The sequence below is a fragment of the Manihot esculenta genome, chromosome 7 (assembly GCF_001659605.2).
Source record: "Manihot esculenta cultivar AM560-2 chromosome 7, M.esculenta_v8, whole genome shotgun sequence".
Classification (NCBI taxonomy): domain Eukaryota; kingdom Viridiplantae; phylum Streptophyta; class Magnoliopsida; order Malpighiales; family Euphorbiaceae; genus Manihot; species Manihot esculenta.
In genome coordinates, this window is record NC_035167.2 from 15,361,307 (window position 1) to 15,377,716 (window position 16,410).

Here is a 16,410-nt window from a genome sequence, read left to right on the forward strand (position 1 = left end):
ACCGAAGCAGCTGAACTCACTGCTGGGGTCCTCGGTTCCTCGGGTCCGAACCTACACAGGTGGACTCAAATGAGGGACCAAACATACTTGAACATAACTCTAAACTACTCCCCAAAAACCCCCTAAAACATCCTGAAAACATCACATAAAAACATGCAAGAAATGGCTGAACAGGGCACTTTCGGCCGGCGGCCGAAAGTCCTCCAGAGTCGAAAGTCAGGCACTTTCGGCGGCACCTTCGGCGGCCGAAAGTCCCAGACAGATCCGAAAGTCCTCTTTCGGGGGCAAGCTTCGGCAGCCGAATGCTGCCTCCACAAGGGGGTTCGGCGGCCGAAACTCCCTTCGGCGGCCGAACCTGGTTTCTGCCAGAAGGGCAGAAACTTGGTTCACATGAACCCCTTGCCTCCCAAAACCTCAAATCATGCATATATCTCAACCAAAACATGCATACAAGTTCCTAGGGGCCTCAAACATCAAATACCCCAACTACAACACTTCAAACACACTCAAACAACCACATTGTTCAAAACATCAATATTAACCCATAACTCAACATATACCCTAACATGCATTTCTACCCATAGATCTTGCATAAAACTCTTATTTAAAACACATAAGGAGCTTAAGATCGGCTCTTACCTCTTGAAGATCGAGAGGGAGACGACCTAAACTTGGAGATCCACGAAATGAGCTCCTGAGTTCCCAAAGCTCCAAAACTTGGTTTAAATGCTCAAAACTTGCAATGTGAGTTTAAAACTCAAGGAAAATGGAAGAGATTTGGAGGAAGAAACAGAGTTGCAAAGGGAAGGTCGGAAGCTTGCTGTGGCCGAAAATGGGAGAAAACTCGCCCATTTCGGCTAAGTGCCCCTTTTATAGGTGGCTGGCCAGGCCACGTTCGGGGGCCGAATGTGCCTCCGCATCCATGCAATGTTCGGCGGCCGAACTTGACTTTCGGCGACCGAACCTGGACTTCCCCAACTCATGCTTTCGGGGGCCTAACATGCCCCTCCAAAACGCAAGCATGTTCGGCGGCCGAACTTGAAGTTCGGCGGCCGAACTTGACTTTCGGCGGCCGAACCTGGGTTTTCCTCCAAAGACTTTTCATGCAAAAACTCATTTTATTTAATGCTTAAAAATCATAAAACACATTAAAACATTTTTATAAAACATGATTCTACCCTTCTAGAGGTCTCCGACATCCGACATTCCACCGGACGGTAGGAATTCCGATACCGGAGTCTAGCCGGGTATTACATTCTCCCCCCCTTAAGAACATTCGTCCCCGAATGTTCCTCAACTAGTACATGCAAAGCATACATCACAGCATACACATAAAACACATAGAGACTAACCTCTAAAAGAGATGGGGATACTGTTGGAGCATAGACTCCCGTGTCTCCCAGGTACATTCTTCCAAATTGTGGTGGTTCCAAAGGACTTTCACCATCGGGATTTCCTTGTTCCTTAGCTTTCTGATCTGGGTGTCTAGGATCCGTACTGGCTGTTCAACATAAGTGAGATCCTCTTGGATCTCCACATCAGGCTCACTAAGAACCTTGCCCGGATCTGACACGAATTTCCTCAACATAGAAACATGGAAAACCGGATGGATTCTTTCCATTGAAGCAGGTAAATCCAGCTTGTACGATACATTCCCAACCTTTTGCAAGATTTCAAAGGGTCCAATGTACCGTGGAGCCAGCTTACCTTTCTTCCCAAAGCGAACCACTCCTTTCATTGGAGACACTTTAAGCAATACCAGATCCCCCTCCTGAAATTCCACTTGCCGTCTGCGGATGTCTGCATAACTCTTCTGTCTGCTTGCAGCTGTCTTGATTCTCTCTCTGATCATGGGTACCACCCTGCTGGTGATCTCTACTAGCTCGGGTCCTGCTAAGGACCTCTCTCCTACCTCCTCCCAACAAACAGGCGATCTGCACTTCCTTCCATATAAAGCTTCATATGGGGCCATCCCGATGCTAGCATGATGACTATTATTGTAGGCAAACTCCACCAAAGGTAGATGCTGCCTCCAAGAACCGCCAAAGTCTAGCACACACATTCTTAGCATATCTTCTATGGTTTGGATGGTCCTCTCTGACTGTCCGTCTGTCTGTGGATGGAAGGCAGTGCTAAAATCCAATCTAGTACCCATGGCATTCTGCAGACTCCGCCAAAACCTGGAGGTGAACTGGGGCCCTCTATCTGACACTATAGAAACTGGAACCCCATGCAGTCTGACTATCTCATCAACATACACCTGCGCCAACTTGTCCACAGAATAGCCACTCCTAACAGGGATGAAGTGAGCAGATTTGGTGAGTCTGTCCACAATCACCCATATGGAGTCCAATCTGTTGGACGTTGCCGGTAACCCCACTACGAAGTCCATAGCTATATTTTTCCATTTCCATTCTGGAATAGGTAGCGGGTTAAGCATTCCAGCCGACTTCTGATGTTCCAGCTTCACCCTCTGACATACTTCGCAGGCTGACACAAACTGTGCCACTTCTCTCTTCATAGCTGGCCACCAATAAACCTTCTTTAGATCCTGATACATCTTGATGGCTCCGGGGTGAATGCTGTATCTTGCATTATGAGCCTCTCTCATAATGTCTCCTTTTAGCCCTATGTCATCTGGTACACATAAACGACTCCCATAGCGGAGGATCCCCCTATTGTCGAATCTGAACTCACTGTCTTTGCCTGACTGAACAGTCCTGGCAATCTTCACTAACTCTGGGTCCTCATGCTATTTCTGAGCCACCTGCTCCAGAAACACAGGTGTCACTTTCATCTGAGCAACCAAGGCACCTGTACCAGACAACTCCAACCGTAGACCTTCATCAATGAGCTTGTAAAACTCCTTCACCACTGGTCTCCTCTCTGCCGTGATGTGGGATAGACTGCCTAGTGACTTCCGGCTTAGGGCGTCTGCCACAACATTCGCCTTACCCGGATGATACTGAATCTTGCAATCATAGTCACTCAGCAACTCTACTCATCTCCTCTGTCTCAAATTCAAGTCTCTTTGACTCAAGATGTACTGCAGGCTTTTATGATCTGTGAAGATCTCACATTTTACCCCATAGAGGTAATGCCTCCACATCTTGAGTGCAAAGATTACTGCTGTCATCTCAAGGTCATGTGTGGGGTAATTCAACTCATGCTTCTTTAGCTGCCTAGAAGCATAAGCAATCACCCTCTCATTCTGCATAAGCACACAACCCAGTCCCACACGGGACGCATCACAAAAGACTGTAAAGTCCTCTCCACTAGATGGCAGAGCTAAAACTGATGCTGAAGTCAACCTCTTCTTGAGCTCTTCAAAACTCTCCTCGCACTGGTCGGTCCACAGAAACTTCTGATTCTTCCTGGTTAGTCTGGTCAGAGGAGCTGCAATTTTCGAGAAGTCCTGAACGAACCTCCTGTAGTAACCTGCCAAACCCAAGAAACTCCTGATCTCTGTCACTGAAGTGGGTCTAGGCCAGTTAGCCACAGTTTCTGTCTTCTTGGGGTCTACCTCTATTCCATTTTCTGACACCACATGCCCCAAGAACAAAATGCTCCTCAGCCAGAACTCACATTTAGAGAACTTGGCATACAAGCCATGCTCTCTTAAAGTCTGCAGAACCAACCTCAGATGATGGGCATGCTCCTCTGCATTCCTGGAATACACCAAGATATCATCTATGAAGACAATAACAAAGTGGTCCAGGTACTGACTAAACACTCTATTCATGAGATCCATGAATGCTGCAGGGGCGTTAGTTAACCCGAACGGCATCACAAGGAACTCAAAATGCTCATATCTGGTCCTGAAAGCTGTCTTTGGTACATCCTCTTCCCTGATCCGCAACTGATGGTACCCCGATCTCAGATCTATTTTGGAGAAACAACCCGCTCCTGCTAGCTGGTCGAATAGATCGTCGATCCTTGGCAATGGGTACTTGTTCTTGGTAGTGACTTTGTTCAACTGCCTGTAGTCGATACAAAGTCGAAGGGATCCATCCTTCTTTCTCACAAACAACACTGGAGCACCCCAGGGTGAGGTACTCGGTCGGATGAAGCCCTTGTCTACCAACTCCTGCAACTGCTCCTTCAACTCTTTCAATTCTGCTGGCGCCATCCTGTAGGGAGGGATAGAGATCGGTCAGGTTCCAGGCATCAGTTCTATCTCGAACTCTATCTCCCTAGCAGGTGGTAAACCTGGCAGTTCGTCTGGGAACACATCTAAGAACTCTCTAACCACCGGCACCGAGGCGGGCTCTCTAACCTGACTATTTAGCTCTCTCACATGAGCCAAATACCCCTGACATCCCCTCCTAAGCAACCTACGAGCCTGAAGAGCTGAGATCATACCTCTAGGTGTACCCCTCCTGTCTCCTCTGAAGACAACCTCTGATCCATCCTGACCTCTGAACCTGACTACCTTGTCCCTGCAGTCCAAGGTAGCACCATGGGTAGATAACCAGTCCATCCCTAGAATGACGTCAAAGTCTGTCAAATCTAGAACCACTAGGTCGGCAGACATGCATCTCCCCTCAACAAAGACTGGATTACACTGACAGACTGACTCTGCCACTGATGGATCACACTTGGGTCCACTGACCCAGAGAGGACACTCTAACCCAGAAGTCATCAATCCCAACCTCTGAACGACTCTCGGAGCAATAAAAGAATGAGATGCACCAGGGTCCATCAATGCATAAACATCCGAACAACCTATGACGAGATTACCTGCCACCACGGTGTTGGATGCGTCTGCCTCCTACTGTGTCATTGTGAAGATCCGTGCTGGGGCTGATGGACCTTCACCCCTGAAACCCGCTGAAGAAGAGGCTGCCCCTCTCCCTCTGCCTCTGCCACTGGCCTGAGTCATGGCTGGAGCTGCTGGCTGCGCTACACTGCCTGAAACTGTCTGCTGGGACTGAGCCATCGGGACTGCTCTTGGACAATCTCGAGCCATATGTCCCTCCTGACCACATCTAAAACAGGCTGTAGTCCCTAACCGACAAACTCCCTTGTGTGGTCTACCACACCTTGCACAAACTGCATTATCCGCACCAGAGCTTGAGCCACTTCCAAATCCCAGACTAGACTTGACCTTGTTCCAGAACTTATTCTTCTTGCCCTTGGGCTTACCCCATCTCTTACTGCCTGAAGCTGCTGCACTCAAGGTAGAGGAATCTAACCTTCCCCCACCCGGAGTTTTAGAACCGGAAGACTGTGCCACTGACTGCTTGACTGTCCCCTGAACGATGGCACTGGCCTCCATTTTCCTGGCCATATCTACTATGGCATGGAAGCTCTCCCTGTCCACTGACTGAATCAAGGAGGAATACCTGGAATGGAGTTTCATGACATACCTCCTTGACCTCTTCGAATCTGTATCCAGATTCTGCCCAGAAAAAGGCAACAGCTCCATAAATCTGTCGGTGAACTCCTCCACACCCATTTCATCCGTCTGCCTCAACTGTTCAAACTCTATCATCTTCAGCTCCCTTGAACTATCGGGAAAAGCCCATCCTGCAAACTCGTTTGCAAACTCTTCCCAAGTCATGCTGTCCACTCTCGGGTTCACATAATTCTTGAACCACTCCCGTGCCTTCTTGCACTTAAGCGTGAACCCGGCCATCTGAATGGCTCTACTGTCATCAGCCCCAATCTCATTTGTGATTACTTTAACCCTTTCAAGGTACACAAATGGGTCGTCCCCTTTTTCATACTGGGGAGCACCCAATTTCATGTAGTCAGTCATCTTAACCTTGCTCCCACTGGCTGTGCTAGGTCTAGGTGGCTGAACAACTGGGGCTGCTGGTTCTGCAGGTGGTGGAGGTGGTGCAACATTTTCTAAGGTAGGGTTTGCTGGATTTGGATAGTAGGGTGGAGGTGGATACATTGGGTACTGAGAGTACGGTGGGTAGTATGGTGGGTATGGCATCTGTGTGGGATAAGGGGTGAAACTAGGGTAATCCGATGTACCTCCCATCGAATACCCGGGATGTTGTGAGAAATGTGGGTAGTGAGGTGGCTGCACAAATCCCGAGGCCTGAGTGCCTCCTTGGGACTCTCCCATTCCTTCTTCTGACATACTGACTCCCAAACTGCCATCCCTCCTCTGTTCTACGTCCATATCATCCCCCATATCCTCTGACGCTCCTCCCTGAACTGTTCCTCTGACTGACCTGCTTCTACCCAGATCCAAAGACCTTCTAGGGTCTCTTGCTGCTCTTTCTCTGTTAGACCTGCTAGACATTGCCCTGGGCAATGCTGGAGGACGGGCGCTCATGCCCTCATCCTCAGGTGGTACTCCAGTCAATCTTGCTGATCGACGAGTTCCTCTCATCCTGTTTTCTGAAAAACAGTACACAACACATAGACATTAGCATCATATGGTTCATGTGGGCACACATGAACCCTCATCACATACATCACATATCATAACATATCATTAATGCTCATGCATATCATCATGGCATTTCACATCATCATACAAGACAGGACTCCACATCCTATCCTAGTGGACATGATCTTTTCCTATTGTGCTTGACCTTCTATAACATCTATGAGTCTGACACTCTAGGTCCGACCATATGAACCTAGGGCTCTGATACCATTCTGTAACGACCCGAAAATCGGACCGCTACCGGCGCTAGGATCCGGGTCGACTTAAGGCCGCCGGGACCCGTAGCAAGCCTGACATAAAACCTGTGAACCTGTATAATCCCATACATGATCAACAATATGCATAAAAATTAAAACTTTTCTTTCCATACTCATCAACCAAACTCAACCTGTGCATAACAATAACATAATATTGATCCCTCTGTGGAATCTCATCTGTGCCCCCAAAAGGGGTGACATACATCTGTTGAGTTGGTTTACATAAACATCAAAAAAAAATTCTCTAAGATCATGTGTTAAAAAGGGATACAACAATCTATGGTCAAGCACAATTCTATTATCCATATACATCATCTCCTTACATATCTATACTGATTAAGACATTACATTACAATTTGATCATATCCATTGCTAACTATTACATAAGCATGACTTCTTTACTCTATCCGGACTCCCGCACTATACTGTACCTGCAAGCCTGGGGGTAAGGGAGAGGGGTGAGCTAGAAGCCCAGTGAGTAGAGCTAGTAAAACACATTAACACTATGCTCAAATGGAATGCATCACAACACAAACAATTCACATAAGGGTTGGGTGAACTTGTCACCAATTAGTCCAAGCTAACTCTGTGCCAGGCCGTAGCATGGGGTCCTGGTCTTCCTGTCATACATACATTGCTTACCATTATCCCAGGGCCTCCTCTGAGCTCCTGGTCTTCGAGTCCCACTCTGTGCCAGGCCGTAGAATGGGGTCCTGGTCTTTCCTTACTCTGTGTTAGGCCGTAGAATGGGGTCCTGGTCTTCCTGTCATGGACTAATTGGGTCATCCAACATTCACCCACATCAACAACAATCGATGCAATGCGGCATATTCGTGAAAACTAATGCAATCATCCTATTGTATAATCATGATGCATGAAACATGATAAAACATTTAATTTAAAAGATTAAGTTTAGTTCCACTCACCTCTGGCTGACTCTGACAACACCGAAGCAGCTGAACTCACTGCTGGGGTCCTCGGTTCCTCGGGTCCGAACCTACACAGGTGGACTCAAATGAGGGACCAAACATACTTGAACATAACTCTAAAATATTTCCCAAAAACCCCCTAAAACATCCTGAAAACATCACATAAAAACATGCAAGAAATGGCTGAACAGGGCACTTTCGGCGGCCGAAAGTCCCTCCAGAGTCGAAAGTCAGGCACTTTCGGCGGCACCTTCGGCGGCCGAAAGTCCCAGACAGATCCGAAAGTCCTCTTTCGGGGGCAAGCTTCGGCAGCTGAAGGCTGCCTCCACAAGGGGGTTCGGCGGCCGAAACTCCCTTCGGCGGCCGAACCTGGTTTCTGCCAGAAGGGCAGAAACTTTGTTCACATGAACCCCTTGCTTCCCAAATCCTCAAATCAAGCATATATCTCAATCAAATCATGCATACAAGTTCCTAGGGGCCTCAAGACATCAAATACCCCAACTACAACACTTCAAACACACTCAAACAAGCCACATTGTTCAAAATATCAATATTAACCCATAAACTCAACATATACCCTAACATGCATTTCTACCCATAGATCTAGCATAAAACTTATTTAAAACACATAAGGAGCTTAAGATCGGCTCTTACCTCTTGAAGATGGAGAGGGAGACGACCTAAACTTGGAGATCCACAAAAATGAGCTCCTGAGTTCTCAAAGCTCCAAAACTTGCTTTAAACGCTCAAAACTTGCAATGTGAGTTTAAAACTCAAGGAAAATGGAAGAGATTTGGAAGAAGAACACAAGAGTTGCAAAGGGAAGGTCGGAAGCTTGCTGTGGCCGAAAATGGAAGAAAACTCGCCCATTTCGGCTAAGTGCCCCTTTTATAGGTGGCTGGCCAAGCCACGTTCGGGGGCCGAATGTGCCTCCGCATCCATGCAATGTTCGGCGGCCGAACTTGACTTTCGGCGGCCGAACCTGGACTTCCCCAACTCATGCTTTCGGGGGCCTAACATGCCTCCAAAACGCAAGCATGTTCGGCGGCCGAACTTGACTTTCGGCGGCCGAACCTGGGTTTTCCTCCAAAGACTTTTCATGCAAAAACTCATTTTATTTAATGCTTAAAAATCATAAAACACATTAAAACATTTTTATAAAACATGATTCTACCCTTCTAGAGGTCTCCGACATCCGACATTCCACCGGACGGTAGGAATTCCGATACCGGAGTCTAGCCGGGTATTACAAGGAGATCTTACGGGATCCTGTTTTTCTTTGAATTTCCGGGACGACCTCGGGGCCTTGCCGGTTGTTTTTTGACTTCAGGAGATCTTACGGGATCCTGTTTCTCTTTGAATTTCCGGGACGACCTCGGGGCCTCGCCGGTTGTTTTTTGTTTCCAGGAGATCTTATGGGATCCTGTTTTTCTTTGAATTTCCGGGACGACCTCGGGGCCTCGCCGGTTGTTTGTACAAAATTCAGGCTCATTGGCCTTACTGTCGCTTCGTCATCTCAGCTGGTTTTATGCCTAACTGAGGCCTTGTTTCATGTAGAACGTTATTCATAAAGATAATCACATCGTATAAACAATTTTTATTTTCTCATGTCTGTCAAAATACAACGTTTTTCTTTACGAATATTTCAAGGAAAATACATTTTTAGGTGCTGGATGTTCCAAGCGTGGGGCTCGGGGTTTCCTTGCATATCTTCGATTCGGTATACCCCGGGCTTAACCACTTTTGTCACCTTGAATGGACCTTCCCAGGTCGGTGCTAGCTTGCCTGCGGCTGCTCTTTTTCCTGTAGCTTCCAGGTTTCTTAAAGTCAGGTCTCCCACCTTCAAGCTTCTTTCTCTGACCTTTTGATTGTAATATCTTGCCGCTCGTTGTTGATAAGCAGCAGTTCGGACTTGGGCTTCTTCCCTAACTTCTTCAAGAGCATCTAGGTTGCTCCTTAATTTGTCCCCATTAGCGTTCTCACTAACGAATTGAACTCGATGAGTGGGGATCTGCAACTCAACTGGGACTACAACCTCTGTGCCATAAGCAAGTGCAAACGGGGTTTCTTGAGTGGGCGCTCTGGGAGTGGTTCGAAGTGCCCATAGAGTGCTATTGAGTTCTTCTGCCCAATTCTCCTTTGCGCCATCCAGCCGTTTCTTTAATCCTTGAAGGATAGCTCTATTAGTGAGTTCCGTTTGGCCATTGGTCTGAGGATGAGCCACGGAGGAGAACTTATGCCATATGCCCATGTTCGTCGTGAAGGCTCTGAAAGTGCTACAGTCAAATTGTCTGCCGTTGTCTGAGATAAGTACTCTTGGTATGCCAAATTTGCAGATGATATGTCCCCATACGAAATCTATCATCTTGCGAGCTGTGATTGTGGCTATTGCTTCTGCCTCTGGCCATTTCGAGAAATATTCCACAGCCACCACTACGAATTTCCTTTGCCCCGTAGTCTTGGGGAAAGGTCCCAGGATGTCAATTCCCCATTGTGAGAAAGGCCATGGACTGGATATGCTTGCTTGAGGAGTGGCAGGGGTCCTGATGGCATTAGCAAATCTCTAACATACGTCACACCTCCGGACAAACTCTTCTGCTTCTTTTTTAACAGTGGGCCAGTAGTATCCTTGCCTGAATATTTTGTTAGCTAATGTCCCTGCTCCCTCGTGAGCCCCACATAGGCTTCTATGTATTTCCTCCATTACCTTTGCAGCTTCTTCCGGACTCACACACCGGAGCCATGGGCTGGACTTCCCTTTTCTGTATAAAGTTCCCCTTATTACTTGGTAATTGGCAGCTCGAGCTGCTATCTTTTTGGCTTCAACTTTATCTTCGGGGAGTTCGCCCTTTTCCAAGTATCTCAGGTATGGAGTCATCCAAGTTGGGCTCTGCTCCACCTGCAGTACTGTGTTTGTCTTCTTGAAAGCAGGTGTGCTGACATGCTGTATGTATACTTCATCAGGGAGCTGCTCTAACCCTTCTTTGGTCAGTCGACTAAGCAGGTCTGTCTCCTCATTTTCATCTCGAGGTATCCTCTGAAATCTCGTAATAACTCCTCGGCTCGTGAGGTCGGCTTCCACAGTTTTTACTTTATCAAGATAACTCTGCATGATGGGATCTCTGGCCTGATATACTCCCGTCACCTGGTTGATCACCAGCTGAGAGTCACTATTTACTTCGAGGTCGGTTACCCCTATTTCCAAAGCTACCAACATTCCGTTCACCAAGGCTTCATATTCGGCCACATTATTAGAAGCTTTGAATTCTAGCCGTAAGGCATAACATACTTTAAAGCCCTCCGGCCCTTAAGTATTATCCCAGCGCCACTGCTCTCAGAGCCTGATGCTCCGTCTACATATAGCTTCCAGCTGGACTCTTGGAAAAGCTCTCCCTCTCCTTCTTTTCTTGGTATCTCCGAGGATGATCCTTCCTTCTCCTCGTTGAATGAGCATTCTGCTATGAAGTCAGCCAGCGCTTGAGATTTTATAGCTGTCCGAGGTCGGTACTCCAGACAGTAAGGGCTGATTTCCACGGACCATGCTAACATCCGTCCTGAAGTTTCCGGCCTACGTAGGATCTTCTTTAAAGGTTGGTCCGTCATCACAACTCCTTGGTGGCCTTCCAGATAAACTTTGAATTTCCGGACTGCTAACAACAAGGCATACGCCAATTTTTCAATGTTCGAGTATCTGACCTCAGTGTCTCTGAGTACCTTGCTGACGTAGAAAACAGGTTTCTACTCCCCTTCTCCCACTCTTACTAGTACTGCGCTGACTGCTTGCTCTGAGGCTGCCAAGTATATCAGGAGTTCTTCCCCTTTTACGGGGCTGCTGAGCACGTGAGGCGAGCTGAGGTATTCCTTAAGCTCTGTGAAGGCTTTTTGGCAGTCTTCTGTCCATTCAAAATTCGGGACCTTCCTCAATTTTTTGAAGAATGGCAAACACTTTTCTGCCGATCTTGACATAAATCGGTGAAGCGCCACTACTCTCCCGATTAATCTCTAGACGTCCCTTACACAGGTCGGCTCTGGCATATTCAATATGGCTTCCACCTTCTCCGGATTGGGCTCGATGCCTTTTCCACTCACCATGTATCCCAAGAACTTTCCTCCCCTGACGAAGAAAGCACACTTTGCTGGATTCAACTTTATCCTGTATTGATCTAACACCCCAAATATCTCCCTTAAATCTGTTATGTGTTGTTGAAAAGTTGAACTTTTAACCACCATGTCATCCACATACACTTCTACATTCCTGCCGATCTGGTTCTTAAAGATTTTATTCATTAATCGTTGGTAAGTTGCCCCGGCGTTTCTTAATCCGAAGGGCATAGCTCTGTAGCAATAAGTCCCGTCTTCAGTTATAAATGAGGTCTTCTCCTCATCCGTCTTTTCCATTGGGATTTGGTGGTAACCAGACATAGCATCCAAAGAAGACATATAATCAAAACCGGCCGTTGAGTCGACCATCTTATTAATATCGGGGAGGGGGTAACAATCTTTAGGGCAGGCCTTATTCAGGTCGGTAAAATCTATACACATCCTGTATTTGCCATTAGCTTTTTTGACTAACACAGGATTTGCCAACCACTGTGGGTACATAACCTCCCTAATAAAGCCTGCCTCTTCTAGCTTCTGCACTTCTTCCTGGGTAGCCTGCTGCTTCTCTCTTCCCACTACTCTCTTCTTTTGCTTTACTGGTCTGGCCTCGGGGAGGACATTCAATCGGTGTGTCATCACTTTGGGGTCAATTCCCGGCATGTCTGAGGGCTTTCATGCGAAGGTCGGCGAGTGACTTCGGATCAAGGCCATGGCTTCACCTTTTTGTTCTTTGGTGAGGCCGGCATTGAGACTGAAGACCTTACTCGTTTCTTCTTCTGATAGGGAGAAGGTCTCCAGCTCTCCAACGGGCTCTGTCCGGGCTTCCTTTGTCTCATCCCTGACCTCCAAAACTTCCGAATCAAGCGCTTCTCCGGTTGAGTTCGGTTCCGTCACTGTGGCCAAGTATACTGCCCTTGCTTCTTCCTGGCTGCCCCGGACCATTCCCACTCCTCCTTCCGTTGGGAACTTGAGTGCCAGATACCTGATGCTAGTGACAGCTTCGAAGTTGAACAACGCCGGCCTCCCCAAAATCGCATTGTAGCTCAGTGGGAGTTTGACCACCAAAAACACCTCATGATGGGTGCGAGCTCTGGGTGCTTCTCCCAAGGTAAGGGCCAGCTTCACCTTCCCTTCTACAAGTACCGGTGCTCCTCCAATCCCTTTGATGGGTGACTGGTCCCGAACCAGCTGTTCCTCTGGGATTCCCATCTGCTGGAAAACCCGATATGGCAATAAATTGACCTTACTCCCATCATCCATCAGAACCTTCTTCACCCGAAAATTATGAATGACTGCTTCAATGACAAGCGCGTCATCATAGGGCATCTGAATGCCCTGTGCATCCTCCGAAGAGAAAGCGATGGTCATGGGAGAGTGTTCAACGATCTGCATAACCTAGCCATTGCTGGTCTCCCCTTCCCGGTTTCTCTTCTTTCCTCGACGGTTCATCCGTCCTCCAGTTCCTCTAACAATCATATTAATAGTCCCACTGGACCCATCATTCACTGGTCCAGCTCCAGTTCTCCTGGGCATCTGGGCTGCCGGACCGGGTTGAGGCCTCTGCCCCTCCGGTTTCTTCACAAAATTTTTGAGATGCCCCCTTTTTATCAATCTTTCAATCTCCACGATTAACTGAAAACAGTTATTTGTATCGTGGCCATGCATCCGGTGGTACTGACAATACTTGTCAGGATTCCTCTGATCTGCTTCCGACTTCAAAGGTTTGGGCCACTGGAGAAACTCCTTATCCTGGACAGCCATGAGCACCTCGGCTCTGGACGCATTTAATGGAGTCGGTTTCTCCGGGACCCAAGGAGGGAGTACTCTTGGTTCGAGAACCCGAGGAGGAGGAGGCCTTTGGTCCCTTCTTTCCCAGGCCTGCTTGTACGGCTCAGGCCTCTTTCCACGCTTCTTCTCGTGTTTCTCCGACCTCCCCTCCTCCGGGGCTTTCTCTTTTCCTTCCACCCCTTTGGCAAATCTACTCGTTACTAAGGCGTCATCCTGCCTTATATACTTTTCCGCCCTCTTCATCAACTCGGCCAGTGAGGTCGGAGGTTTCCTGCTCAGAGAACCAAAGAACTCGGCAGAGGTTGTTCCCTTTTGCATGGCCTCTACCGCCCTTCCTTCGTCAAGCTCGGGAATCTGCAGGGCCTCCGTATTGAAACGGGCGACATACTCTCTGAGGGATTCACCAGCTTTTTGTCTCACTGTTTCCAGATAGCTCGTCTTCCTATCTGCTGGGACCCCGGCTACGAACCGGCTAATGAAGCGGGTGGCCAGATCTCCGAAACTTTTAATGCTTCCGGCCTCCAGGCTGTTGAACCATGCCCTCGCTGGTCCCGAGAGCGTTGTTGGGAACACCTTGCACATCAGAGCATCTGACAGAGTTTGCAACTCCATGAAGGTCTTATAGTTCATGACATGCTCTCTCGGGTTACCAGCCCCATTATAGGCTGCCATCGGCGGCATCATAAACTTTTTGGGAACGGTCTCCTGCTGCATTAACTTTGAGAAGGGAGAAGAAGTAGGCAAGGAGGTTTGACTCTGATCTTTCTTACCTAGCTCGGCTAGGAGCTGCTCCTTCAACCTTTTCAGCTTTTGGTTCATTTTCTCGTCTTCCGACTGGATCTTTTGCCCAAACTACATTCTTCCTCCTCTGTTTCAGTTCCCATTTCCCTGGTTGTTTCAGCAGAATAATCGTTCACCTCTTCATTTTCTATCAACTCTCTTGCCCTTCTCCCATGAATTCGGGCCTCCGGTTCTTCCTCTTCTCCGGCATCGTGGTTGTTAGTTTGGAGGCGGGCAGAGGTAGGTTGGGGTTCATCGGTTCTGGGTTCCTCCACTACTGGGAGTGCGTTTACTGGGGTGCTAAGTCCCCTTTGTTGCATTATCTGCCCCAACCAGTGAGCAGTGGTTTGTAGCTGGAGAGCCATGGTTTGAATGTCTTGGTTAGACAGGGTCATGGTGGGAGTATTCCCTGCCAGGCTTGGCGAGGGATTAAGAGAAATAGGTGTTTGGTTATTCAACATTGTAGGGCTAGAAAAGGAGAATTGCTGCCCATCTTGGGCAGAGCTCAGGTCATTTGGAATATTAAGGTTACTTTCTTGGTGGTTTGTCATCGTGGATCTCAGTGGGTTTTGAAAGTGAAAACTCCGGTGATGAAAAGATCTCCTTCGTTTCCCACAGACGGCGCCAATTGATGATCTGAGATCCAATAGAATAGGGTTTTACAAGGGTTTTGTATTACTGAATAAGGCCTCTCCTTTTAGGAGGAGGGGACTCCTCTTTTATACATTGTCTTACTTGCTGGTGACGTGTAAAGGTCTCTCCAGGATTGGGCCACGCGTCTCTGCCATGCGGATTCGGAGGTACTAGGGTATCAGCCGCCTGCTCCATGCGTAACGGCCTCTGATTCTTCTCGTGCGTACGTTCGAGCGGATCTGCCAGGCTGTCTGGTGAATATTTTTCTGGATCCTGGGCTAGGCCGAGAGTTGGGCCGGACGCTAAGCCTAAGTGGAGAGGGCCTGCTTCGTGTGGGCCGGGCCGGTCAGATGAAGAAGATGGGTCGAGCCCGGCATTGAGGGTTGGATGAGCCAGGCTTATTATGTATGTCAGGTGTGTGGACCTCTACGTCATGGGCCTTGGGCTGTGGTCAAGTCCCTGGCCCGGGATGAAGGAATCCAGCGGTCATCAATTATTATTATTATTATTATTATTATTATTATTATTATTATTATTATTATTATTATTATTTTCTTAAAATAAATTAGATTGAAATAAAATATCCAAAAAACCTACAATATTTTACCACCTAATTTCACCTAATTTCACGGGTCCAGAATTTGGCACTCATTTAATACTCACTCGAGACCGCGTGACACTTGACTTAAACACTATCAAGGCAAATCAACCAATATATCTACATGTTGATCTGCACAACAAAACATATCGGTTAGCCAAACTAAAATGCTATTAAAGTGAGCAATATATATGTGTATCAAGCGGATATCAACATCAAACAAGCATAATGGCACAAATAACTCAAATATTGCGTGTAAGCACAGAGATCTTAATAAAAGGGCTACTCATTTCATTTCAGGGGCAAAACAGTCATTACACAATTCGACACAACGATCCTCACACCATTTATAGACAGGAGAACGCATATAAGGGATGGAGGCACAACACAAGAACTCAATAGGCCTACGGTGGCCAGCTGAGCCCAATCCTCACTGGTGGCCAACTAGTCACTCCCCCTAAAAAGTCTTAAAAACAAGTTAAACTGTGGCAAGAGAAGTCATCAATATGTCTGAGGTAATACCTCTTAATAATTACATGAAAATGAATTACAAGAAACTAACACGCCTCTTTTATACTACTATTTTATACTAATTTCTACCCATCTTGTTCCTAAAAAATCTCATATTAAAAAAATTACATTTTAATCCATCAAATTTCTAAACGCCTAACACTCTCCCCCACTTAAACGGTTGACGTTCTCGTCGACCGAGCTTGTAGGAACTCTTCAATCTTTTGTGAATGTTGTTGAAGGTTCGACTCTTTCTCCCAACTAGTTTTTTCGATGCTTAGACCTTTCCAATTGTCAAGGTATTCTTTATAAGGATGACGCTTGGTGGTCTTCACAACTCGTTCCGCCATGATTCAACCATCAAAGCATAGATCCTAGCTGACTTCATAGCCGAATGCTCTTTCA